Consider the following 25189-nt stretch of genomic DNA (forward strand, 5'->3'; position numbering starts at 1 on the left):
AAGTGATCACATTGCTTCGCAGAATCGCTTTTGTGCAGAAAACAGTAACACTTGTTCAGAAGTAAAGAAAGCACAGAGCCCCAGATTTTATGTTGTCCTGGAGAGCTTGCAGAGCACTGGGGAAAGGCAGGCAGAGAATTCCCTGCTAGCACCTTCTCTGTGCCTGGGAAGCAGAAGTGTTCACATTGCTTCACAAGAATAGTGCAGAAAACAGTAACACTTGTTCAGAAGGAAAGAAAGCACAGAGCCCCAGATTCTATGTTGTCCTGGAGAGCTTGCAGAGCACTGGGGAAAGGCAGGCAGAGAATTCCCTGCTAGCACCTTCTCTGTGCCTGGGAAGCAGAAGTGTTCACATTGCTTCGCAGAATCGCTTTTGTGCAGAAAACAGTAACACTTGTTCAGAAGGAAAGAAAGCACAGAGCCCCAGATTTTATGTTGTCCTGGAGAGCTTGCAGAGCACTGGGGAAAGGCAGGCAGAGAATTCCTTGCTAGCACCTTCTCTGTGCCTGGGAAGCAGAAGTGTTCACATTGCTTCGCAGAATCGCTTTTGTGCAGAAAACAGTAACACTTGTTCAGAACGAAAGAAAGCACAGAGCCCCAGATTTTATGTTGTCCTGGAGAGCTTGCAGAGCACTGGGGAAAGGCAGGCAGAGAATTCCTTGCTAGCACCTTCTCTGTGCCTGTTCACATTGCTTCGCAGAATCGCTTTTGTGCAGAAAACAGTAACACTTGTTCAGAACGAAAGAAAGCACAGAGCCCCAGATTTGCTGTTGTCCTGGAGAGCTTGCAGAGCACTGGGGAAAGGCAGGCAGAGAATTCCCTGCTAGCACCTTCTCTGTGCCTGGGAAGCAGAAGTGTTCACATTGCTTCGCAAGAATCGCTTTTGTGCAGAAAACACTATCACTTGTTCAGAAGGAAAGAAAGCACAGAGCCCCAGATTTTATGTTGTCCTGGAGAGCTTGCAGAGCACTGGGGAAAGGCAGGCAGAGAATTCCTTGCTAGCACCTTCTCTGTGCCTGGGAAGCAGAAGTGTTCACATTGCTTCGCAGAATCGCTTTTGTGCAGAAAACAGTAACACTTGTTCAGAACGAAAGAAAGCACAGAGCCCCAGATTCTATGTTGTCCTGGAGAGCTTGCAGAGCACTGGGGAAAGGCAGGCAGAGAATTCCCTGATAGCACCTTCTCTGTGCCTGTTCACATTGCTTCGCAAGAATCGCTTTTGTGCAGAAAACACTAACACTTGTTCAGAAGGAAAGAAAGCACAGAGCCCCAGATTCTATGTTGCCCTGGAGAGCTTGCAGAGCACTGGGGAAAGGCAGGCAGAGAATTCCTTGCTAGCACCTTCTCTGTGCCTGGGAAGCAGAAGTGTTCACATTGCTTCGCAGAATCGCTTTTGTGCAGAAAACAGTAACACTTGTTCAGAACGAAAGAAAGCACAGAGCCCCAGATTCTATGTTGTCCTGGAGAGTTTGCAGGGCACTGGGGAAAGGCAGGCAGAGAATTCCCTGCTAGCACCTTCTCTGTGCCTGGGAAGCAGAAGTGTTCACATTGCTTCGCAGAATCGCTTTTGTGCAGAAAACACTAACACTTGTTCAGAAGGAAAGAAAGCACAGAGCCCCAGATTTTATGTTGTCCTGGAGAGCTTGCAGAGCACTGGGGAAAGGCAGGCAGAGAATTCCCTGCTAGCACCTTCTCTGTGCCTGTTCACATTGCTTCGCAGAATCGCTTTTGTGCAGAAAACAGTAACACTTGTTCAGAACGAAAGAAAGCACAGAGCCCCAGATTTTATGTTGTCCTGGAGAGCTTGCAGAGCACTGGGGAAAGGCAGGCAGAGAATTCCTTGCTAGCACCTTCTCTGTGCCTGGGAAGCAGAAGTGTTCACATTGCTTCGCAGAATCGCTTTTGAGCAGAAAACAGTAACACTTGTTCAGAACGAAAGAAAGCACAGAGCCCCAGATTTTATGTTGTCCTGGAGAGCTTGCAGAGCACTGGGGAAAGGCAGGCAGAGAATTCCCTGCTAGCACCTTCTCTGTGCCTGGGAAGCAGAAGTGATCACATTGCTTCGCAAGAATCGCTTTTGTGCAGAAAACACTAACACTTGTTCAGAAGAAAGAAAGACCAGAGCCCCAGATTCTATGTTGTCCTGGAGAGCTTGCAGAGCACTGGGGAAAGGCAGGCAGAGAATTCCCTGATAGCACCTTCTCTGTGCCTGTTCACATTGCTTCGCAGAATCGCTTTTGTGCAGAAAACAGTAACAATTGTTCAGAACGAAAGAAAGCACAGAGCCCCAGATTCTATGCTGTCCTGGAGAGCTTGCAGAGCACTGGGGAAAGGCAGGCACAGAATTCCCTGCTAGCACCTTCTCTGTGCCTGGGAAGCAGAAGTGTTCACATTGCTTCGCAGAATCGCTTTTGTGCAGAAAACAGTAACACTTGTTCAGAAGGAAAGAAAGCACAGAGCCCCAGATTCTATGTTGTCCTGGAGAGCTTGCAGAGCACTGGGGAAAGGCCGGCAGAGAATTCCCTGCTAGCACCTTCTCTGTGCCTGGGAAGCAGAAGTGTTCACATTGCTTCGCAAGAATCGCTTTTGTGCAGAAAACAGTAACACTTGTTCAGAACGAAAGAAAGCACAGAGCCCCAGATTCTATGTTGTCCTGGAGAGCTTGCAGAGCACTGGGGAAAGGCAGGCAGAGAATTCCTTGCTAGCACCTTCTCTGTGCCTGTTCACATTGCTTCGCAAGAATCGCTTTTGTGCAGAAAACAGTAACACTTGTTCAGAAGGAAAGAAAGCACAGAGCCCCAGATTCTATGTTGCCCTGGAGAGCTTGCAGAGCACTGGGGAAAGGCAGGCAGAGAATTCCTTGCTAGCACCTTCTCTGTGCCTGGGAAGCAGAAGTGTTCACATTGCTTCGCAGAATCGCTTTTGTGCAGAAAACAGTAACACTTGTTCAGAACGAAAGAAAGCACAGAGCCCCAGATTTTATGTTGTCCTGGAGAGCTTGCAGAGCACTGGGGAAAGGCAGGCAGAGAATTCCTTGCTAGCACCTTCTCTGTGCCTGTTCACATTGCTTCGCAGAATCGCTTTTGTGCAGAAAACAGTAACACTTGTTCAGAACGAAAGAAAGCACAGAGCCCCAGATTTGCTGTTGTCCTGGAGAGCTTGCAGAGCACTGGGGAAAGGCAGGCAGAGAATTCCCTGCTAGCACCTTCTCTGTGCCTGGGAAGCAGAAGTGTTCACATTGCTTCGCAAGAATCACTTTTGTGCAGAAAACAGTAACACTTGTTCAGAAGGAAAGAAAGCACAGAGCCCCAGATTTTATGTTGTCCTGGAGAGCTTGCAGAGCACTGGGGAAAGGCAGGCAGAGAATTCCCTGCTAGCACCTTCTCTGTGCCTGTTCACATTGCTTCGCAGAATCGCTTTTGTGCAGAAAACAGTAACACTTGTTCAGAACGAAAGAAAGCACAGAGCCCCAGATTTTATGTTGTCCTGGAGAGCTTGCAGAGCACTGGGGAAAGGCAGGCAGAGAATTCCTTGCTAGCACCTTCTCTGTGCCTGGGAAGCAGAAGTGTTCACATTGCTTCGCAGAATCGCTTTTGAGCAGAAAACAGTAACACTTGTTCAGAACGAAAGAAAGCACAGAGCCCCAGATTTTATGTTGTCCTGGAGAGCTTGCAGAGCACTGGGGAAAGGCAGGCAGAGAATTCCCTGCTAGCACCTTCTCTGTGCCTGGGAAGCAGAAGTGATCACATTGCTTCGCAAGAATCGCTTTTGTGCAGAAAACACTAACACTTGTTCAGAAGAAAGAAAGACCAGAGCCCCAGATTCTATGTTGTCCTGGAGAGCTTGCAGAGCACTGGGGAAAGGCAGGCAGAGAATTCCCTGATAGCACCTTCTCTGTGCCTGTTCACATTGCTTCGCAGAATCGCTTTTGTGCAGAAAACAGTAACAATTGTTCAGAACGAAAGAAAGCACAGAGCCCCAGATTTTATGTTGTCCTGGAGAGCTTGCAGAGCACTGGGGAAAGGCAGGCAGAGAATTCCTTGCTAGCACCTTCTCTGTGCCTGGGAAGCAGAAGTGTTCACATTGCTTCGCAAGAATCGCTTTTGTGCAGAAAACACTAACACTTGTTCAGAAGGAAAGAAAGCACAGAGCCCCAGATTTTATGTTGTCCTGGAGAGCTTGCAGAGCACTGGGGAAAGGCAGGCAGAGAATTCCCTGCTAGCACCTTCTCTGTGCCTGTTCACATTGCTTCGCAGAATCGCTTTTGTGCAGAAAACAGTAACACTTGTTCAGAACGAAAGAAAGCACAGAGCCCCAGATTCTATGCTGTCCTGGAGAGCTTGCAGAGCACTGGGGAAAGGCAGGCACAGAATTCCCTGCTAGCACCTTCTCTGTGCCTGGGAAGCAGAAGTGTTCACATTGCTTCGCAGAATCGCTTTTGTGCAGAAAACAGTAACACTTGTTCAGAAGGAAAGAAAGCACAGAGCCCCAGATTCTATGTTGTCCTGGAGAGCTTGCAGAGCACTGGGGAAAGGCCGGCAGAGAATTCCCTGCTAGCACCTTCTCTGTGCCTGGGAAGCAGAAGTGTTCACATTGCTTCGCAAGAATCGCTTTTGTGCAGAAAACAGTAACACTTGTTCAGAACGAAAGAAAGCACAGAGCCCCAGATTCTATGTTGTCCTGGAGAGCTTGCAGAGCACTGGGGAAAGGCAGGCAGAGAATTCCCTGCTAGCACCTTCTCTGTGCCTGTTCACATTGCTTCGCAAGAATCGCTTTTGTGCAGAAAACAGTAACACTTGTTCAGAAGGAAAGAAAGCACAGAGCCCCAGATTCTATGTTGCCCTGGAGAGCTTGCAGAGCACTGGGGAAAGGCAGGCAGAGAATTCCTTGCTAGCACCTTCTCTGTGCCTGGGAAGCAGAAGTGTTCACATTGCTTCGCAGAATCGCTTTTGTGCAGAAAACAGTAACACTTGTTCAGAAGGAAAGAAAGCACAGAGCCCCAGATTTTATGTTGTCCTGGAGAGCTTGCAGAGCACTGGGGAAAGGCAGGCAGAGAATTCCTTGCTAGCACCTTCTCTGTGCCTGGGAAGCAGAAGTGTTCACATTGCTTCGCAGAATCGCTTTTGTGCAGAAAACAGTAACACTTGTTCAGAAGGAAAGAAAGCACAGAGCCCCAGATTTTATGTTGTCCTGGAGAGCTTGCAGAGCACTGGGGAAAGGCAGGCAGAGAATTCCTTGCTAGCACCTTCTCTGTGCCTGTTCACATTGCTTCGCAGAATCGCTTTTGTGCAGAAAACAGTAACACTTGTTCAGAACGAAAGAAAGCACAGAGCCCCAGATTTGCTGTTGTCCTGGAGAGCTTGCAGAGCACTGGGGAAAGGCAGGCAGAGAATTCCCTGCTAGCACCTTCTCTGTGCCTGGGAAGCAGAAGTGTTCACATTGCTTCGCAAGAATCACTTTTGTGCAGAAAACAGTAACACTTGTTCAGAACGAAAGAAAGCACAGAGCCCCAGATTCTATGTTGTCCTGGAGAGCTTGCAGAGTACTGGGGAAAGGCAGGCAGAGAATTCCCTGCTAGCACCTTCTCTGTGCCTGTTCACATTGCTTCGCAGAATCGCTTTTGTGCAGAAAACAGTAACACTTGTTCAGAACGAAAGAAAGCACAGAGCCCCAGATTCTATGTTGTCCTGGAGAGCTTGCAGAGCACTGGGGAAAGGCAGGCAGAGAATTCCCTGATAGCACCTTCTCTGTGCCTGGGAAGCAGAAGTGTTCACATTGCTTCGCAAGAATCGCTTTTGTGCAGAAAACAGTAACACTTGTTCAGAAGGAAAGAAAGCACAGAGCCCCAGATTCTATGTTGTCCTGGAGAGCTTGCAGAGCACTGGGGAAAGGCAGGCAGAGAATTCCCTGCTAGCACCTTCTCTGTGCCTGGGAAGCAGAAGTGATCACATTGCTTCGCAGAATCGCTTTTGTGCAGAAAACAGTAACACTTGTTCAGAAGGAAAGAAAGCACAGAGCCCCAGATTTTATGTTGTCCTGGAGAGCTTGCAGAGCACTGGGGAAAGGCAGGCAGAGAATTCCCTGCTAGCACCTTCTCTGTGCCTGGGAAGCAGAAGTGTTCACATTGCTTCACAAGAATAGTGCAGAAAACAGTAACACTTGTTCAGAAGGAAAGAAAGCACAGAGCCCCAGATTCTATGTTGTCCTGGAGAGCTTGCAGAGCACTGGGGAAAGGCAGGCAGAGAATTCCCTGCTAGCACCTTCTCTGTGCCTGGGAAGCAGAAGTGTTCACATTGCTTCGCAGAATCGCTTTTGTGCAGAAAACAGTAACACTTGTTCAGAAGGAAAGAAAGCACAGAGCCCCAGATTTTATGTTGTCCTGGAGAGCTTGCAGAGCACTGGGGAAAGGCAGGCAGAGAATTCCTTGCTAGCACCTTCTCTGTGCCTGGGAAGCAGAAGTGTTCACATTGCTTCGCAGAATCGCTTTTGTGCAGAAAACAGTAACACTTGTTCAGAACGAAAGAAAGCACAGAGCCCCAGATTTGCTGTTGTCCTGGAGAGCTTGCAGAGCACTGGGGAAAGGCAGGCAGAGAATTCCCTGCTAGCACCTTCTCTGTGCCTGGGAAGCAGAAGTGTTCACATTGCTTCGCAAGAACCGCTTTTGTGCAGAAAACAGTAACACTTGTTCAGAACGAAAGAAAGCACAGAGCCCCAGATTTTATGTTGTCCTGGAGAGCTTGCAGAGCACTGGGGAAAGGCAGGCAGAGAATTCCTTGCTAGCACCTTCTCTGTGCCTGGGAAGCAGAAGTGTTCACATTGCTTCGCAGAATCGCTTTTGTGCAGAAAACAGTAACACTTGTTCAGAACGAAAGAAAGCACAGAGCCCCAGATTTTATGTTGTCCTGGAGAGCTTGCAGAGCACTGGGGAAAGGCAGGCAGAGAATTCCTTGCTAGCACCTTCTCTGTGCCTGTTCACATTGCTTCGCAGAATCGCTTTTGTGCAGAAAACAGTAACACTTGTTCAGAACGAAAGAAAGCACAGAGCCCCAGATTTTATGTTGTCCTGGAGAGCTTGCAGAGCACTGGGGAAAGGCAGGCAGAGAATTCCCTGCTAGCACCTTCTCTGTGCCTGTTCACATTGCTTCGCAAGAATCGCTTTTGTGCAGAAAACAGTAACACTTGTTCAGAACGAAAGAAAGCACAGAGCCCCAGATTCTATGTTGTCCTGGAGAGCTTGCAGAGCACTGGGGAAAGGCAGGCAGAGAATTCCTTGCTAGCACCTTCTCTGTGCCTGGGAAGCAGAAGTGTTCACATTGCTTCGCAGAATCGCTTTTGTGCAGAAAACAGTAACACTTGTTCAGAAGGAAAGAAAGCACAGAGCCCCAGATTTTATGTTGTCCTGGAGAGCTTGCAGAGCACTGGGGAAAGGCAGGCAGAGAATTCCTTGCTAGCACCTTCTCTGTGCCTGTTCACATTGCTTCGCAGAATCGCTTTTGTGCAGAAAACAGTAACACTTGTTCAGAACGAAAGAAAGCACAGAGCCCCAGATTTGCTGTTGTCCTGGAGAGCTTGCAGAGCACTGGGGAAAGGCAGGCAGAGAATTCCCTGATAGCACCTTCTCTGTGCCTGGGAAGCAGAAGTGTTCACATTGCTTCGCAAGAATCGCTTTTGTGCAGAAAACAGTAACACTTGTTCAGAAGGAAAGAAAGCACAGAGCCCCAGATTTTATGTTGTCCTGGAGAGCTTGCAGAGCACTGGGGAAAGGCAGGCAGAGAATTCCCTGCTAGCACCTTCTCTGTGCCTGGGAAGCAGAAGTGATCACATTGCTTCGCAGAATCGCTTTTGTGCAGAAAACAGTAACACTTGTTCAGAAGGAAAGAAAGCACAGAGCCCCAGATTTTATGTTGTCCTGGAGAGCTTGCAGAGCACTGGGGAAAGGCAGGCAGAGAATTCCCTGCTAGCACCTTCTCTGTGCCTGGGAAGCAGAAGTGTTCACATTGCTTCACAAGAATAGTGCAGAAAACAGTAACACTTGTTCAGAAGGAAAGAAAGCACAGAGCCCCAGATTCTATGTTGTCCTGGAGAGCTTGCAGAGCACTGGGGAAAGGCAGGCAGAGAATTCCCTGCTAGCACCTTCTCTGTGCCTGGGAAGCAGAAGTGTTCACATTGCTTCGCAGAATCGCTTTTGTGCAGAAAACAGTAACACTTGTTCAGAAGGAAAGAAAGCACAGAGCCCCAGATTTTATGTTGTCCTGGAGAGCTTGCAGAGCACTGGGGAAAGGCAGGCAGAGAATTCCCTGCTAGCACCTTCTCTGTGCCTGTTCACATTGCTTCGCAAGAATCGCTTTTGTGCAGAAAACAGTAACACTTGTTCAGAAGGAAAGAAAGCACAGAGCCCCAGATTCTATGTTGCCCTGGAGAGCTTGCAGAGCACTGGGGAAAGGCAGGCAGAGAATTCCTTGCTAGCACCTTCTCTGTGCCTGGGAAGCAGAAGTGTTCACATTGCTTCGCAGAATCGCTTTTGTGCAGAAAACAGTAACACTTGTTCAGAAGGAAAGAAAGCACAGAGCCCCAGATTTTATGTTGTCCTGGAGAGCTTGCAGAGCACTGGGGAAAGGCAGGCAGAGAATTCCTTGCTAGCACCTTCTCTGTGCCTGGGAAGCAGAAGTGTTCACATTGCTTCGCAGAATCGCTTTTGTGCAGAAAACAGTAACACTTGTTCAGAAGGAAAGAAAGCACAGAGCCCCAGATTTTATGTTGTCCTGGAGAGCTTGCAGAGCACTGGGGAAAGGCAGGCAGAGAATTCCTTGCTAGCACCTTCTCTGTGCCTGTTCACATTGCTTCGCAGAATCGCTTTTGTGCAGAAAACAGTAACACTTGTTCAGAACGAAAGAAAGCACAGAGCCCCAGATTTGCTGTTGTCCTGGAGAGCTTGCAGAGCACTGGGGAAAGGCAGGCAGAGAATTCCCTGCTAGCACCTTCTCTGTGCCTGGGAAGCAGAAGTGTTCACATTGCTTCGCAAGAATCACTTTTGTGCAGAAAACAGTAACACTTGTTCAGAACGAAAGAAAGCACAGAGCCCCAGATTCTATGTTGTCCTGGAGAGCTTGCAGAGTACTGGGGAAAGGCAGGCAGAGAATTCCCTGCTAGCACCTTCTCTGTGCCTGTTCACATTGCTTCGCAGAATCGCTTTTGTGCAGAAAACAGTAACACTTGTTCAGAACGAAAGAAAGCACAGAGCCCCAGATTCTATGTTGTCCTGGAGAGCTTGCAGAGCACTGGGGAAAGGCAGGCAGAGAATTCCCTGATAGCACCTTCTCTGTGCCTGGGAAGCAGAAGTGTTCACATTGCTTCGCAAGAATCGCTTTTGTGCAGAAAACAGTAACACTTGTTCAGAAGGAAAGAAAGCACAGAGCCCCAGATTTTATGTTGTCCTGGAGAGCTTGCAGAGCACTGGGGAAAGGCAGGCAGAGAATTCCCTGCTAGCACCTTCTCTGTGCCTGGGAAGCAGAAGTGATCACATTGCTTCGCAGAATCGCTTTTGTGCAGAAAACAGTAACACTTGTTCAGAACGAAAGAAAGCACAGAGCCCCAGATTTTATGTTGTCCTGGAGAGCTTGCAGAGCACTGGGGAAAGGCAGGCAGAGAATTCCCTGCTAGCACCTTCTCTGTGCCTGGGAAGCAGAAGTGTTCACATTGCTTCACAAGAATAGTGCAGAAAACAGTAACACTTGTTCAGAAGGAAAGAAAGCACAGAGCCCCAGATTCTATGTTGTCCTGGAGAGCTTGCAGAGCACTGGGGAAAGGCAGGCAGAGAATTCCCTGCTAGCACCTTCTCTGTGCCTGGGAAGCAGAAGTGTTCACATTGCTTCGCAGAATCGCTTTTGTGCAGAAAACAGTAACACTTGTTCAGAAGGAAAGAAAGCACAGAGCCCCAGATTTTATGTTGTCCTGGAGAGCTTGCAGAGCACTGGGGAAAGGCAGGCAGAGAATTCCTTGCTAGCACCTTCTCTGTGCCTGGGAAGCAGAAGTGTTCACATTGCTTCGCAGAATCGCTTTTGTGCAGAAAACAGTAACACTTGTTCAGAACGAAAGAAAGCACAGAGCCCCAGATTTGCTGTTGTCCTGGAGAGCTTGCAGAGCACTGGGGAAAGGCAGGCAGAGAATTCCCTGCTAGCACCTTCTCTGTGCCTGGGAAGCAGAAGTGTTCACATTGCTTCGCAAGAACCGCTTTTGTGCAGAAAACAGTAACACTTGTTCAGAACGAAAGAAAGCACAGAGCCCCAGATTTTATGTTGTCCTGGAGAGCTTGCAGAGCACTGGGGAAAGGCAGGCAGAGAATTCCTTGCTAGCACCTTCTCTGTGCCTGGGAAGCAGAAGTGTTCACATTGCTTCGCAGAATCGCTTTTGTGCAGAAAACAGTAACACTTGTTCAGAACGAAAGAAAGCACAGAGCCCCAGATTTTATGTTGTCCTGGAGAGCTTGCAGAGCACTGGGGAAAGGCAGGCAGAGAATTCCTTGCTAGCACCTTCTCTGTGCCTGTTCACATTGCTTCGCAGAATCGCTTTTGTGCAGAAAACAGTAACACTTGTTCAGAACGAAAGAAAGCACAGAGCCCCAGATTTTATGTTGTCCTGGAGAGCTTGCAGAGCACTGGGGAAAGGCAGGCAGAGAATTCCCTGCTAGCACCTTCTCTGTGCCTGTTCACATTGCTTCGCAAGAATCGCTTTTGTGCAGAAAACAGTAACACTTGTTCAGAACGAAAGAAAGCACAGAGCCCCAGATTCTATGTTGTCCTGGAGAGCTTGCAGAGCACTGGGGAAAGGCAGGCAGAGAATTCCTTGCTAGCACCTTCTCTGTGCCTGGGAAGCAGAAGTGTTCACATTGCTTCGCAGAATCGCTTTTGTGCAGAAAACAGTAACACTTGTTCAGAAGGAAAGAAAGCACAGAGCCCCAGATTTTATGTTGTCCTGGAGAGCTTGCAGAGCACTGGGGAAAGGCAGGCAGAGAATTCCTTGCTAGCACCTTCTCTGTGCCTGTTCACATTGCTTCGCAGAATCGCTTTTGTGCAGAAAACAGTAACACTTGTTCAGAAGGAAAGAAAGCACAGAGCCCCAGATTCTATGTTGTCCTGGAGAGCTTGCAGAGCACTGGGGAAAGGCAGGCAGAGAATTCCCTGCTAGCACCTTCTCTGTGCCTGGGAAGCAGAAGTGTTCACATTGCTTCACAAGAATAGTGCAGAAAACAGTAACACTTGTTCAGAAGGAAAGAAAGCACAGAGCCCCAGATTCTATGTTGTCCTGGAGAGCTTGCAGAGCACTGGGGAAAGGCAGGCAGAGAATTCCCTGCTAGCACCTTCTCTGTGCCTGGGAAGCAGAAGTGTTCACATTGCTTCACAAGAATAGTGCAGAAAACAGTAACACTTGTTCAGAAGGAAAGAAAGCACAGAGCCCCAGATTCTATGTTGTCCTGGAGAGCTTGCAGAGCACTGGGGAAAGGCAGGCAGAGAATTCCCTGCTAGCACCTTCTCTGTGCCTGGGAAGCAGAAGTGTTCACATTGCTTCGCAGAATCGCTTTTGTGCAGAAAACAGTAACACTTGTTCAGAAGGAAAGAAAGCACAGAGCCCCAGATTTTATGTTGTCCTGGAGAGCTTGCAGAGCACTGGGGAAAGGCAGGCAGAGAATTCCTTGCTAGCACCTTCTCTGTGCCTGGGAAGCAGAAGTGTTCACATTGCTTCGCAGAATCGCTTTTGTGCAGAAAACAGTAACACTTGTTCAGAACGAAAGAAAGCACAGAGCCCCAGATTTTATGTTGTCCTGGAGAGCTTGCAGAGCACTGGGGAAAGGCAGGCAGAGAATTCCTTGCTAGCACCTTCTCTGTGCCTGTTCACATTGCTTCGCAGAATCGCTTTTGTGCAGAAAACAGTAACACTTGTTCAGAACGAAAGAAAGCACAGAGCCCCAGATTTGCTGTTGTCCTGGAGAGCTTGCAGAGCACTGGGGAAAGGCAGGCAGAGAATTCCCTGCTAGCACCTTCTCTGTGCCTGGGAAGCAGAAGTGTTCACATTGCTTCGCAAGAATCGCTTTTGTGCAGAAAACACTATCACTTGTTCAGAAGGAAAGAAAGCACAGAGCCCCAGATTTTATGTTGTCCTGGAGAGCTTGCAGAGCACTGGGGAAAGGCAGGCAGAGAATTCCTTGCTAGCACCTTCTCTGTGCCTGGGAAGCAGAAGTGTTCACATTGCTTCGCAAGAATCGCTTTTGTGCAGAAAACACTAACACTTGTTCAGAAGGAAAGAAAGCACAGAGCCCCAGATTTTATGTTGTCCTGGAGAGCTTGCAGAGCACTGGGGAAAGGCAGGCAGAGAATTCCCTGCTAGCACCTTCTCTGTGCCTGTTCACATTGCTTCGCAGAATCGCTTTTGTGCAGAAAACAGTAACACTTGTTCAGAACGAAAGAAAGCACAGAGCCCCAGATTCTATGCTGTCCTGGAGAGCTTGCAGAGCACTGGGGAAAGGCAGGCACAGAATTCCCTGCTAGCACCTTCTCTGTGCCTGGGAAGCAGAAGTGTTCACATTGCTTCGCAGAATCGCTTTTGTGCAGAAAACAGTAACACTTGTTCAGAAGGAAAGAAAGCACAGAGCCCCAGATTCTATGTTGTCCTGGAGAGCTTGCAGAGCACTGGGGAAAGGCCGGCAGAGAATTCCCTGCTAGCACCTTCTCTGTGCCTGGGAAGCAGAAGTGTTCACATTGCTTCGCAAGAATCGCTTTTGTGCAGAAAACACTAACACTTGTTCAGAACGAAAGAAAGCACAGAGCCCCAGATTCTATGTTGTCCTGGAGAGCTTGCAGAGCACTGGGGAAAGGCAGGCAGAGAATTCCCTGCTAGCACCTTCTCTGTGCCTGTTCACATTGCTTCGCAAGAATCGCTTTTGTGCAGAAAACAGTAACACTTGTTCAGAAGGAAAGAAAGCACAGAGCCCCAGATTCTATGTTGCCCTGGAGAGCTTGCAGAGCACTGGGGAAAGGCAGGCAGAGAATTCCTTGCTAGCACCTTCTCTGTGCCTGGGAAGCAGAAGTGTTCACATTGCTTCGCAGAATCGCTTTTGTGCAGAAAACAGTAACACTTGTTCAGAACGAAAGAAAGCACAGAGCCCCAGATTTTATGTTGTCCTGGAGAGCTTGCAGAGCACTGGGGAAAGGCAGGCAGAGAATTCCTTGCTAGCACCTTCTCTGTGCCTGGGAAGCAGAAGTGTTCACATTGCTTCGCAGAATCGCTTTTGTGCAGAAAACAGTAACACTTGTTCAGAAGGAAAGAAAGCACAGAGCCCCAGATTTTATGTTGTCCTGGAGAGCTTGCAGAGCACTGGGGAAAGGCAGGCAGAGAATTCCTTGCTAGCACCTTCTCTGTGCCTGTTCACATTGCTTCGCAGAATCGCTTTTGTGCAGAAAACAGTAACACTTGTTCAGAACGAAAGAAAGCACAGAGCCCCAGATTTGCTGTTGTCCTGGAGAGCTTGCAGAGCACTGGGGAAAGGCAGGCAGAGAATTCCCTGCTAGCACCTTCTCTGTGCCTGGGAAGCAGAAGTGTTCACATTGCTTCGCAAGAATCACTTTTGTGCAGAAAACAGTAACACTTGTTCAGAAGGAAAGAAAGCACAGAGCCCCAGATTCTATGTTGTCCTGGAGAGCTTGCAGAGCACTGGGGAAAGGCAGGCAGAGAATTCCCTGCTAGCACCTTCTCTGTGCCTGTTCACATTGCTTCGCAGAATCGCTTTTGTGCAGAAAACAGTAACACTTGTTCAGAACGAAAGAAAGCACAGAGCCCCAGATTCTATGTTGTCCTGGAGAGCTTGCAGAGCACTGGGGAAAGGCAGGCAGAGAATTCCCTGATAGCACCTTCTCTGTGCCTGGGAAGCAGAAGTGTTCACATTGCTTCGCAAGAATCGCTTTTGTGCAGAAAACAGTAACACTTGTTCAGAAGGAAAGAAAGCACAGAGCCCCAGATTTTATGTTGTCCTGGAGAGCTTGCAGAGCACTGGGGAAAGGCAGGCAGAGAATTCCCTGCTAGCACCTTCTCTGTGCCTGGGAAGCAGAAGTGATCACATTGCTTCGCAGAATCGCTTTTGTGCAGAAAACAGTAACACTTGTTCAGAAGGAAAGAAAGCACAGAGCCCCAGATTTTATGTTGTCCTGGAGAGCTTGCAGAGCACTGGGGAAAGGCAGGCAGAGAATTCCCTGCTAGCACCTTCTCTGTGCCTGGGAAGCAGAAGTGTTCACATTGCTTCACAAGAATAGTGCAGAAAAAAGTAACACTTGTTCAGAAGGAAAGAAAGCACAGAGCCCCAGATTTGCTGTTGTCCTGGAGAGCTTGCAGAGCACTGGGGAAAGGCAGGCAGAGAATTCCCTGCTAGCACCTTCTCTGTGCCTGGGAAGCAGAAGTGTTCACATTGCTTCGCAGAATCGCTTTTGTGCAGAAAACAGTAACACTTGTTCAGAAGGAAAGAAAGCACAGAGCCCCAGATTTTATGTTGTCCTGGAGAGCTTGCAGAGCACTGGGGAAAGGCAGGCAGAGAATTCCTTGCTAGCACCTTCTCTGTGCCTGGGAAGCAGAAGTGTTCACATTGCTTCGCAGAATCGCTTTTGTGCAGAAAACAGTAACACTTGTTCAGAAGGAAAGAAAGCACAGAGCCCCAGATTTGCTGTTGTCCTGGAGAGCTTGCAGAGCACTGGGGAAAGGCAGGCAGAGAATTCCCTGCTAGCACCTTCTCTGTGCCTGGGAAGCAGAAGTGTTCACATTGCTTCGCAAGAACCGCTTTTGTGCAGAAAACAGTAACACTTGTTCAGAACGAAAGAAAGCACAGAGCCCCAGATTTTATGTTGTCCTGGAGAGCTTGCAGAGCACTGGGGAAAGGCAGGCAGAGAATTCCTTGCTAGCACCTTCTCTGTGCCTGGGAAGCAGAAGTGTTCACATTGCTTCGCAGAATCGCTTTTGTGCAGAAAACAGTAACACTTGTTCAGAAGGAAAGAAAGCACAGAGCCCCAGATTTTATGTTGTCCTGGAGAGCTTGCAGAGCACTGGGGAAAGGCAGGCAGAGAATTCCTTGCTAGCACCTTCTCTGTGCCTGTTCACATTGCTTCGCAGAATCGCTTTTGTGCAGAAAACAGTAACACTTGTTCAGAACGAAAGAAAGCACAGAGCCCCAGATTTTATGTTGTCCTGGAGAGCTTGCAGAGCACTGGGGAAAGGCAGGCAGAGAATTCCCTGCTAGCACCTTCTCTGTGCCTGTTCACATTGCTTCGCAAGAATCGCTTTTGTGCAGAAAACAGTAACACTTGTTCAGAACGAAAGAAAGCACAGAGCCCCAGATTTGCTGTTGTCCTGGAGAGCTTGCAGAGCACTGGGGAAAGGCAGGCAGAGAATTCCCTGCTAGCACCTTCTCTGTGCCTGGGAAGCAGAAGTGTTCACATTGCTTCGCAAGAATCACTTTTGTGCAGAAAACAGTAACACTTGTTCAGAACGAAAGAAAGCACAGAGCCCCAGATTCTATGTTGTCCTGGAGAGCTTGCAGAGCACTGGGGAAAGGCAGGCAGAGAATTCCCTGCTAGCACCTTCTCTGTGCCTGTTCACATTGCTTCGCAGAATCGCTTTTGTGCAGAAAACAGTAACACTTGTTCAGAACGAAAGAAAGCACAGAGCCCCAGATTCTATGTTGTCCTGGAGAGCTTGCAGAGCACTGGGGAAAGGCAGGCAGAGAATTCCCTGATAGCACCTTCTCTGTGCCTGGGAAGCAGAAGTGTTCACATTGCTTCGCAAGAATCGCTTTTGTGCAGAAAACAGTAACACTTGTTCAGAAGGAAAGAAAGCACAGAGCCCCAGATTCTATGCTGTCCTGGAGAGCTTGCAGAGCACTGGGGAAAGGCAGGCAGAGAATTCCCTGCTAGCACCTTCTCTGTGCCTGGGAAGCAGAAGTGTTCACATTGCTTCGCAGAATCGCTTTTGTGCAGAAAACAGTAACACTTGTTCAGAAGGAAAGAAAGCACAGAGCCCCAGATTCTATGTTGTCCTGGAGAGCTTGCAGAGCACTGGGGAAAGGCCGGCAGAGAATTCCCTGCTAGCACCTTCTCTGTGCCTGGGAAGCAGAAGTGTTCACATTGCTTCGCAAGAATCGCTTTTGTGCAGAAAACAGTAACACTTGTTCAGAACGAAAGAAAGCACAGAGCCCCAGATTCTATGTTGTCCTGGAGAGCTTGCAGAGCACTGGGGAAAGGCAGGCAGAGAATTCCCTGCTAGCACCTTCTCTGTGCCTGTTCACATTGCTTCGCAAGAATCGCTTTTGTGCAGAAAACAGTAACACTTGTTCAGAAGGAAAGAAAGCACAGAGCCCCAGATTCTATGTTGCCCTGGAGAGCTTGCAGAGCACTGGGGAAAGGCAGGCAGAGAATTCCTTGCTAGCACCTTCTCTGTGCCTGGGAAGCAGAAGTGTTCACATTGCTTCGCAGAATCGCTTTTGTGCAGAAAACAGTAACACTTGTTCAGAACGAAAGAAAGCACAGAGCCCCAGATTTTATGTTGTCCTGGAGAGCTTGCAGAGCACTGGGGAAAGGCAGGCAGAGAATTCCTTGCTAGCACCTTCTCTGTGCCTGGGAAGCAGAAGTGTTCACATTGCTTCGCAGAATCGCTTTTGTGCAGAAAACAGTAACACTTGTTCAGAAGGAAAGAAAGCACAGAGCCCCAGATTTTATGTTGTCCTGGAGAGCTTGCAGAGCACTGGGGAAAGGCAGGCAGAGAATTCCTTGCTAGCACCTTCTCTGTGCCTGTTCACATTGCTTCGCAGAATCGCTTTTGTGCAGAAAACAGTAACACTTGTTCAGAACGAAAGAAAGCACAGAGCCCCAGATTTGCTGTTGTCCTGGAGAGCTTGCAGAGCACTGGGGAAAGGCAGGCAGAGAATTCCCTGCTAGCACCTTCTCTGTGCCTGGGAAGCAGAAGTGTTCACATTGCTTCGCAAGAATCACTTTTGTGCAGAAAACAGTAACACTTGTTCAGAACGAAAGAAAGCACAGAGCCCCAGATTCTATGTTGTCCTGGAGAGCTTGCAGAGCACTGGGGAAAGGCAGGCAGAGAATTCCCTGCTAGCACCTTCTCTGTGCCTGGGAAGCAGAAGTGTTCACATTGCTTCGCAAGAATCGCTTTTGTGCAGAAAACAGTAACACTTGTTCAGAAGGAAAGAAAGCACAGAGCCCCAGATTTTATGTTGTCCTGGAGAGCTTGCAGAGCACTGGGGAAAGGCAGGCAGAGAATTCCCTGCTAGCACCTTCTCTGTGCCTGGGAAGCAGAAGTGATCACATTGCTTCGCAGAATCGCTTTTGTGCAGAAAACAGTAACACTTGTTCAGAAGGAAAGAAAGCACAGAGCCCCAGATTTTATGTTGTCCTGGAGAGCTTGCAGAGCACTGGGGAAAGGCAGGCAGAGAATTCCCTGCTAGCACCTTCTCTGTGCCTGGGAAGCAGAAGTGTTCACATTGCTTCACAAGAATAGTGCAGAAAACAGTAACACTTGTTCAGAAGGAAAGAAAGCACAGAGCCCCAGATTCTATGTTGTCCTGGAGAGCTTGCAGAGCACTGGGGAAAGGCAGGCAGAGAATTCCCTGCTAGCACCTTCTCTGTGCCTGGGAAGCAGAAGTGTTCACATTGCTTCGCAGAATCGCTTTTGTGCAGAAAACAGTAACACTTGTTCAGAACGAAAGAAAGCAGAGAGCCCCAGATTCTATGTTGTCCTGGAGAGCTTGCAGAGCACTGGGGAAAGGCAGGCAGAGAATTCCTTGCTAGCACCTTCTCTGTGCCTGGGAAGCAGAAGTGTTCACATTGCTTCGCAGAATCGCTTTTGTGCAGAAAACAGTAACACTTGTTCAGAAGGAAAGAAAGCACAGAGCCCCAGATTTTATGTTGTCCTGGAGAGCTTGCAGAGCACTGGGGAAAGGCAGGCAGAGAATTCCTTGCTAGCACCTTCTCTGTGCCTGTTCACATTGCTTCGCAGAATCGCTTTTGTGCAGAAAACAGTAACACTTGTTCAGAACGAAAGAAAGCACAGAGCCCCAGATTTGCTGTTGTCCTGGAGAGCTTGCAGAGCACTGGGGAAAGGCAGGCAGAGAATTCCCTGCTAGCACCTTCTCTGTGCCTGGGAAGCAGAAGTGTTCACATTGCTTCGCAAGAATCACTTTTGTGCAGAAAACAGTAACACTTGTTCAGAAGGAAAGAAAGCACAGAGCCCCAGATTCTATGTTGTCCTGGAGAGCTTGCAGAGCACTGGGGAAAGGCAGGCAGAGAATTCCCTGCTAGCACCTTCTCTGTGCCTGTTCACATTGCTTCGCAGAATCGCTTTTGTGCAGAAAACAGTAACACTTGTTCAGAACGAAAGAAAGCACAGAGCCCCAGATTCTATGTTGTCCTGGAGAGCTTGCAGAGCACTGGGGAAAGGCAGGCAGAGAATTCCCTGATAGCACCTTCTCTGTGCCTGGGAAGCAGAAGTGTTCACATTGCTTCGCAAGAATCGCTTTTGTGCAGAAAACAGTAACACTTGTTCAGAAGGAAAGAAAGCACAGAGCCCCAGATTTTATGTTGTCCTGGAGAGCTTGCAGAGCACTGGGGAAAGGCAGGCAGAGAATTCCCTGCTAGCACCTTCTCTGTGCCTGGGAAGCAGAAGTGATCACATTGCTTCGCAGAATCGCTTTTGTGCAGAAAACAGTAACACTTGTTCAGAAGGAAAGAAAGCACAGAGCCCCAGATTTTATGTTGTCCTGGAGAGCTTGCAGAGCACTGGGGAAAGGCAGGCAGAGAATTCCCTGCTAGCACCTTCTCTGTGCCTGGGAAGCAGAAGTGTTCACATTGCTTCACAAGAATAGTGCAGAAAAAAGTAACACTTGTTCAGAAGGAAAGAAAGCACAGAGCCCCAGATTTGCTGTTGTCCTGGAGAGCTTGCAGAGCACTGGGGAAAGGCAGGCAGAGAATTCCCTGCTAGCACCTTCTCTGTGCCTGGGAAGCAGAAGTGTTCACATTGCTTCGCAGAATCGCTTTTGTGCAGAAAACAGTAACACTTGTTCAGAAGGAAAGAAAGCACAGAGCCCCAGATTTTATGTTGTCCTGGAGAGCTTGCAGAGCACTGGGGAAAGGCAGGCAGAGAATTCCTTGCTAGCACCTTCTCTGTGCCTGGGAAGCAGAAGTGTTCACATTGCTTCGCAGAATCGCTTTTGTGCAGAAAACAGTAACACTTGTTCAGAAGGAAAGAAAGCACAGAGCCCCAGATTTGCTGTTGTCCTGGAGAGCTTGCAGAGCACTGGGGAAAGGCAGGCAGAGAATTCCCTGCTAGCACCTTCTCTGTGCCTGGGAAGCAGAAGTGTTCACATTGCTTCGCAAGAACCGCTTTTGTGCAGAAAACAGTAACACTTGTTCAGAACGAAAGAAAGCACAGAGCCCCAGATTTTATGTTGTCCTGGAGAGCTTGCAGAGCACTGGGGAAAGGCAGGCAGAGAATTCCTTGCTAGCACCTTCTCTGTGCCTGGGAAGCAGAAGTGTTCACATTGCTTCGCAGAATCGCTTTTGTGCAGAAAACAGTAACACTTGTTCAGAACGAAAGAAAGCACAGAGCCCCAGATTTTATGTTGTCCTGGAGAGCTTGCAGAGCACTGGGGAAAGGCAGGCAGAGAATTCCTTGCTAGCACCTTCTCTGTGCCTGTTCACATTGCTTCGCAGAATCGCTTTTCTGCAGAAAACAGTAACACTTGTTCAGAACGAAAGAAAGCACAGAGCCCCAGATTTTATGTTGTCCTGGAGAGCTTGCAGAGCACTGGGGAAAGGCAGGCAGAGAATTCCTTGCTAGCACCTTCTCTGTGCCTGTTCACATTGCTTCGCAGAATCGCTTTTGTGCAGAAAACAGTAACACTTGTTCAGAACGAAAGAAAGCACAGAGCCCCAGATTTGCTGTTGTCCTGGAGAGCTTGCAGAGCACTGGGGAAAGGCAGGCAGAGAATTCCCTGCTAGCACCTTCTCTGTGCCTGGGAAGCAGAAGTGTTCACATTGCTTCGCAAGAATCACTTTTGTGCAGAAAACAGTAACACTTGTTCAGAACGAAAGAAAGCACAGAGCCCCAGATTCTATGTTGTCCTGGAGAGCTTGCAGAGCACTGGGGAAAGGCAGGCAGAGAATTCCCTGCTAGCACCTTCTCTGTGCCTGTTCACATTGCTTCGCAGAATCGCTTTTGTGCAGAAAACAGTAACACTTGTTCAGAACGAAAGAAAGCACAGAGCCCCAGATTCTATGTTGTCCTGGAGAGCTTGCAGAGCACTGGGGAAAGGCAGGCAGAGAATTCCCTGATAGCACCTTCTCTGTGCCTGGGAAGCAGAAGTGTTCACATTGCTTCGCAAGAATCGCTTTTGTGCAGAAAACAGTAACACTTGTTCAGAAGGAAAGAAAGCACAGAGCCCCAGATTCTATGCTGTCCTGGAGAGCTTGCAGAGCACTGGGGAAAGGCAGGCAGAGAATTCCCTGCTAGCACCTTCTCTGTGCCTGGGAAGCAGAAGTGTTCACATTGCTTCGCAGAATCGCTTTTGTGCAGAAAACAGTAACACTTGTTCAGAAGGAAAGAAAGCACAGAGCCCCAGATTCTATGTTGTCCTGGAGAGCTTGCAGAGCACTGGGGAAAGGCCGGCAGAGAATTCCCTGCTAGCACCTTCTCTGTGCCTGGGAAGCAGAAGTGTTCACATTGCTTCGCAAGAATCGCTTTTGTGCAGAAAACAGTAACACTTGTTCAGAACGAAAGAAAGCACAGAGCCCCAGATTCTATGTTGTCCTGGAGAGCTTGCAGAGCACTGGGGAAAGGCAGGCAGAGAATTCCCTGCTAGCACCTTCTCTGTGCCTGTTCACATTGCTTCGCAAGAATCGCTTTTGTGCAGAAAACAGTAACACTTGTTCAGAAGGAAAGAAAGCACAGAGCCCCAGATTCTATGTTGCCCTGGAGAGCTTGCAGAGCACTGGGGAAAGGCAGGCAGAGAATTCCTTGCTAGCACCTTCTCTGTGCCTGGGAAGCAGAAGTGTTCACATTGCTTCGCAGAATCGCTTTTGTGCAGAAAACAGTAACACTTGTTCAGAACGAAAGAAAGCACAGAGCCCCAGATTTTATGTTGTCCTGGAGAGCTTGCAGAGCACTGGGGAAAGGCAGGCAGAGAATTCCTTGCTAGCACCTTCTCTGTGCCTGGGAAGCAGAAGTGTTCACATTGCTTCGCAGAATCGCTTTTGTGCAGAAAACAGTAACACTTGTTCAGAACGAAAGAAAGCACAGAGCCCCAGATTTTATGTTGTCCTGGAGAGCTTGCAGAGCACTGGGGAAAGGCAGGCAGAGAATTCCTTGCTAGCACCTTCTCTGTGCCTGTTCACATTGCTTCGCAGAATCGCTTTTGTGCAGAAAACAGTAACACTTGTTCAGAAGGAAAGAAAGCACAGAGCCCCAGATTTTATGTTGTCCTGGAGAGCTTGCAGAGCACTGGGGAAAGGCAGGCAGAGAATTCCCTGCTAGCACCTTCTCTGTGCCTGGGAAGCAGAAGTGTTCACATTGCTTCGCAAGAATCACTTTTGTGCAGAAAACAGTAACACTTGTTCAGAACGAAAGAAAGCACAGAGCCCCAGATTCTATGTTGTCCTGGAGAGCTTGCAGAGCACTGGGGAAAGGCAGGCAGAGAATTCCCTGCTAGCACCTTCTCTGTGCCTGGGAAGCAGAAGTGTTCACATTGCTTCGCAAGAATCGCTTTTGTGCAGAAAACAGTAACACTTGTTCAGAAGGAAAGAAAGCACAGAGCCCCAGATTTTATGTTGTCCTGGAGAGCTTGCAGAGCACTGGGGAAAGGCAGGCAGAGAATTCCCTGCTAGCACCTTCTCTGTGCCTGGGAAGCAGAAGTGATCACATTGCTTCGCAGAATCGCTTTTGTGCAGAAAACAGTAACACTTGTTCAGAAGGAAAGAAAGCACAGAGCCCCAGATTTTATGTTGTCCTGGAGAGCTTGCAGAGCACTGGGGAAAGGCAGGCAGAGAATTCCCTGCTAGCACCTTCTCTGTGCCTGGGAAGCAGAAGTGTTCACATTGCTTCACAAGAATAGTGCAGAAAACAGTAACACTTGTTCAGAAGGAAAGAAAGCACAGAGCCCCAGATTCTATGTTGTCCTGGAGAGCTTGCAGAGCACTGGGGAAAGGCAGGCAGAGAATTCCCTGCTAGCACCTTCTCTGTGCCTGGGAAGCAGAAGTGTTCACATTGCTTCGCAGAATCGCTTTTGTGCAGAAAACAGTAACACTTGTTCAGAAGGAAAGAAAGCACAGAGCCCCAGATTTTATGTTGTCCTGGAGAGCTTGCAGAGCACTGGGGAAAGGCAGGCAGAGAATTCCTTGCTAGCACCTTCTCTGTGCCTGGGAAGCAGAAGTGTTCACATTGCTTCGCAGAATCGCTTTTGTGCAGAAAACAGTAACACTTGTTCAGAAGGAAAGAAAGCACAGAGCCCCAGATTTGCTGTTGTCCTGGAGAGCTTGCAGAGCACTGGGGAAAGGCAGGCAGAGAATTCCCTGCTAGCACCTTCTCTGTGCCTGGGAAGCAGAAGTGTTCACATTGCTTCGCAAGAACCGCTTTTGTGCAGAAAACAGTAACACTTGTTCAGAACGAAAGAAAGCACAGAGCCCCAGATTTTATGTTGTCCTGGAGAGCTTGCAGAGCACTGGGGAAAGGCAGGCAGAGAATTCCTTGCTAGCACCTTCTCTGTGCCTGGGAAGCAGAAGTGTTCACATTGCTTCGCAGAATCGCTTTTGTGCAGAAAACAGTAACACTTGTTCAGAACGAAAGAAAGCACAGAGCCCCAGATTTTATGTTGTCCTGGAGAGCTTGCAGAGCACTGGGGAAAGGCAGGCAGAGAATTCCTTGCTAGCACCTTCTCTGTGCCTGTTCACATTGCTTCGCAGAATCGCTTTTGTGCAGAAAACAGTAACACTTGTTCAGAACGAAAGAAAGCACAGAGCCCCAGATTTTATGTTGTCCTGGAGAGCTTGCAGAGCACTGGGGAAAGGCAGGCAGAGAATTCCCTGCTAGCACCTTCTCTGTGCCTGTTCACATTGCTTCGCAAGAATCGCTTTTGTGCAGAAAACAGTAACACTTGTTCAGAACGAAAGAAAGCACAGAGCCCCAGATTCTATGTTGTCCTGGAGAGCTTGCAGAGCACTGGGGAAAGGCAGGCAGAGAATTCCTTGCTAGCACCTTCTCTGTGCCTGGGAAGCAGAAGTGTTCACATTGCTTCGCAGAATCGCTTTTGTGCAGAAAACAGTAACACTTGTTCAGAAGGAAAGAAAGCACAGAGCCCCAGATTTTATGTTGTCCTGGAGAGCTTGCAGAGCACTGGGGAAAGGCAGGCAGAGAATTCCTTGCTAGCACCTTCTCTGTGCCTGTTCACATTGCTTCGCAGAATCGCTTTTGTGCAGAAAACAGTAACACTTGTTCAGAACGAAAGAAAGCACAGAGCCCCAGATTTGCTGTTGTCCTGGAGAGCTTGCAGAGCACTGGGGAAAGGCAGGCAGAGAATTCCCTGCTAGCACCTTCTCTGTGCCTGGGAAGCAGAAGTGTTCACATTGCTTCGCAAGAATCACTTTTGTGCAGAAAACAGTAACACTTGTTCAGAACGAAAGAAAGCACAGAGCCCCAGATTCTATGTTGTCCTGGAGAGCTTGCAGAGCACTGGGGAAAGGCAGGCAGAGAATTCCCTGCTAGCACCTTCTCTGTGCCTGTTCACATTGCTTCGCAGAATCGCTTTTGTGCAGAAAACAGTAACACTTGTTCAGAACGAAAGAAAGCACAGAGCCCCAGATTCTATGTTGTCCTGGAGAGCTTGCAGAGCACTGGGGAAAGGCAGGCAGAGAATTCCCTGATAGCACCTTCTCTGTGCCTGGGAAGCAGAAGTGTTCACATTGCTTCGCAAGAATCGCTTTTGTGCAGAAAACAGTAACACTTGTTCAGAAGGAAAGAAAGCACAGAGCCCCAGATTCTATGCTGTCCTGGAGAGCTTGCAGAGCACTGGGGAAAGGCAGGCAGAGAATTCCCTGCTAGCACCTTCTCTGTGCCTGGGAAGCAGAAGTGTTCACATTGCTTCGCAGAATCGCTTTTGTGCAGAAAACAGTAACACTTGTTCAGAAGGAAAGAAAGCACAGAGCCCCAGATTCTATGTTGTCCTGGAGAGCTTGCAGAGCACTGGGGAAAGGCAGGCAGAGAATTCCCTGCTAGCACCTTCTCTGTGCCTGTTCACATTGCTTCGCAAGAATCGCTTTTGTGCAGAAAACAGTAACACTTGTTCAGAAGGAAAGAAAGCACAGAGCCCCAGATTCTATGTTGCCCTGGAGAGCTTGCAGAGCACTGGGGAAAGGCAGGCAGAGAATTCCTTGCTAGCACCTTCTCTGTGCCTGGGAAGCAGAAGTGTTCACATTGCTTCGCAGAATCGCTTTTGTGCAGAAAACAGTAACACTTGTTCAGAACGAAAGAAAGCACAGAGCCCCAGATTTTATGTTGTCCTGGAGAGCTTGCAGAGCACTGGGGAAAGGCAGGCAGAGAATTCCTTGCTAGCACCTTCTCTGTGCCTGGGAAGCAGAAGTGTTCACATTGCTTCGCAGAATCGCTTTTGTGCAGAAAACAGTAACACTTGTTCAGAAGGAAAGAAAGCACAGAGCCCCAGATTTTATGTTGTCCTGGAGAGCTTGCAGAGCACTGGGGAAAGGCAGGCAGAGAATTCCTTGCTAGCACCTTCTCTGTGCCTGTTCACATTGCTTCGCAGAATCGCTTTTGTGCAGAAAACAGTAACACTTGTTCAGAACGAAAGAAAGCACAGAGCCCCAGATTTGCTGTTGTCCTGGAGAGCTTGCAGAGCACTGGGGAAAGGCAGGCAGAGAATTCCCTGCTAGCACCTTCTCTGTGCCTGGGAAGCAGAAGTGTTCACATTGCTTCGCAAGAATCACTTTTGTGCAGAAAACAGTAACACTTGTTCAGAAGGAAAGAAAGCACAGAGCCCCAGATTCTATGTTGTCCTGGAGAGCTTGCAGAGCACTGGGGAAAGGCAGGCAGAGAATTCCCTGCTAGCACCTTCTCTGTGCCTGTTCACATTGCTTCGCAGAAT

This window comes from Strix aluco, chromosome 24 (genome assembly GCF_031877795.1).
Source record: "Strix aluco isolate bStrAlu1 chromosome 24, bStrAlu1.hap1, whole genome shotgun sequence".
In the NCBI taxonomy this organism is placed as follows: domain Eukaryota; kingdom Metazoa; phylum Chordata; class Aves; order Strigiformes; family Strigidae; genus Strix; species Strix aluco.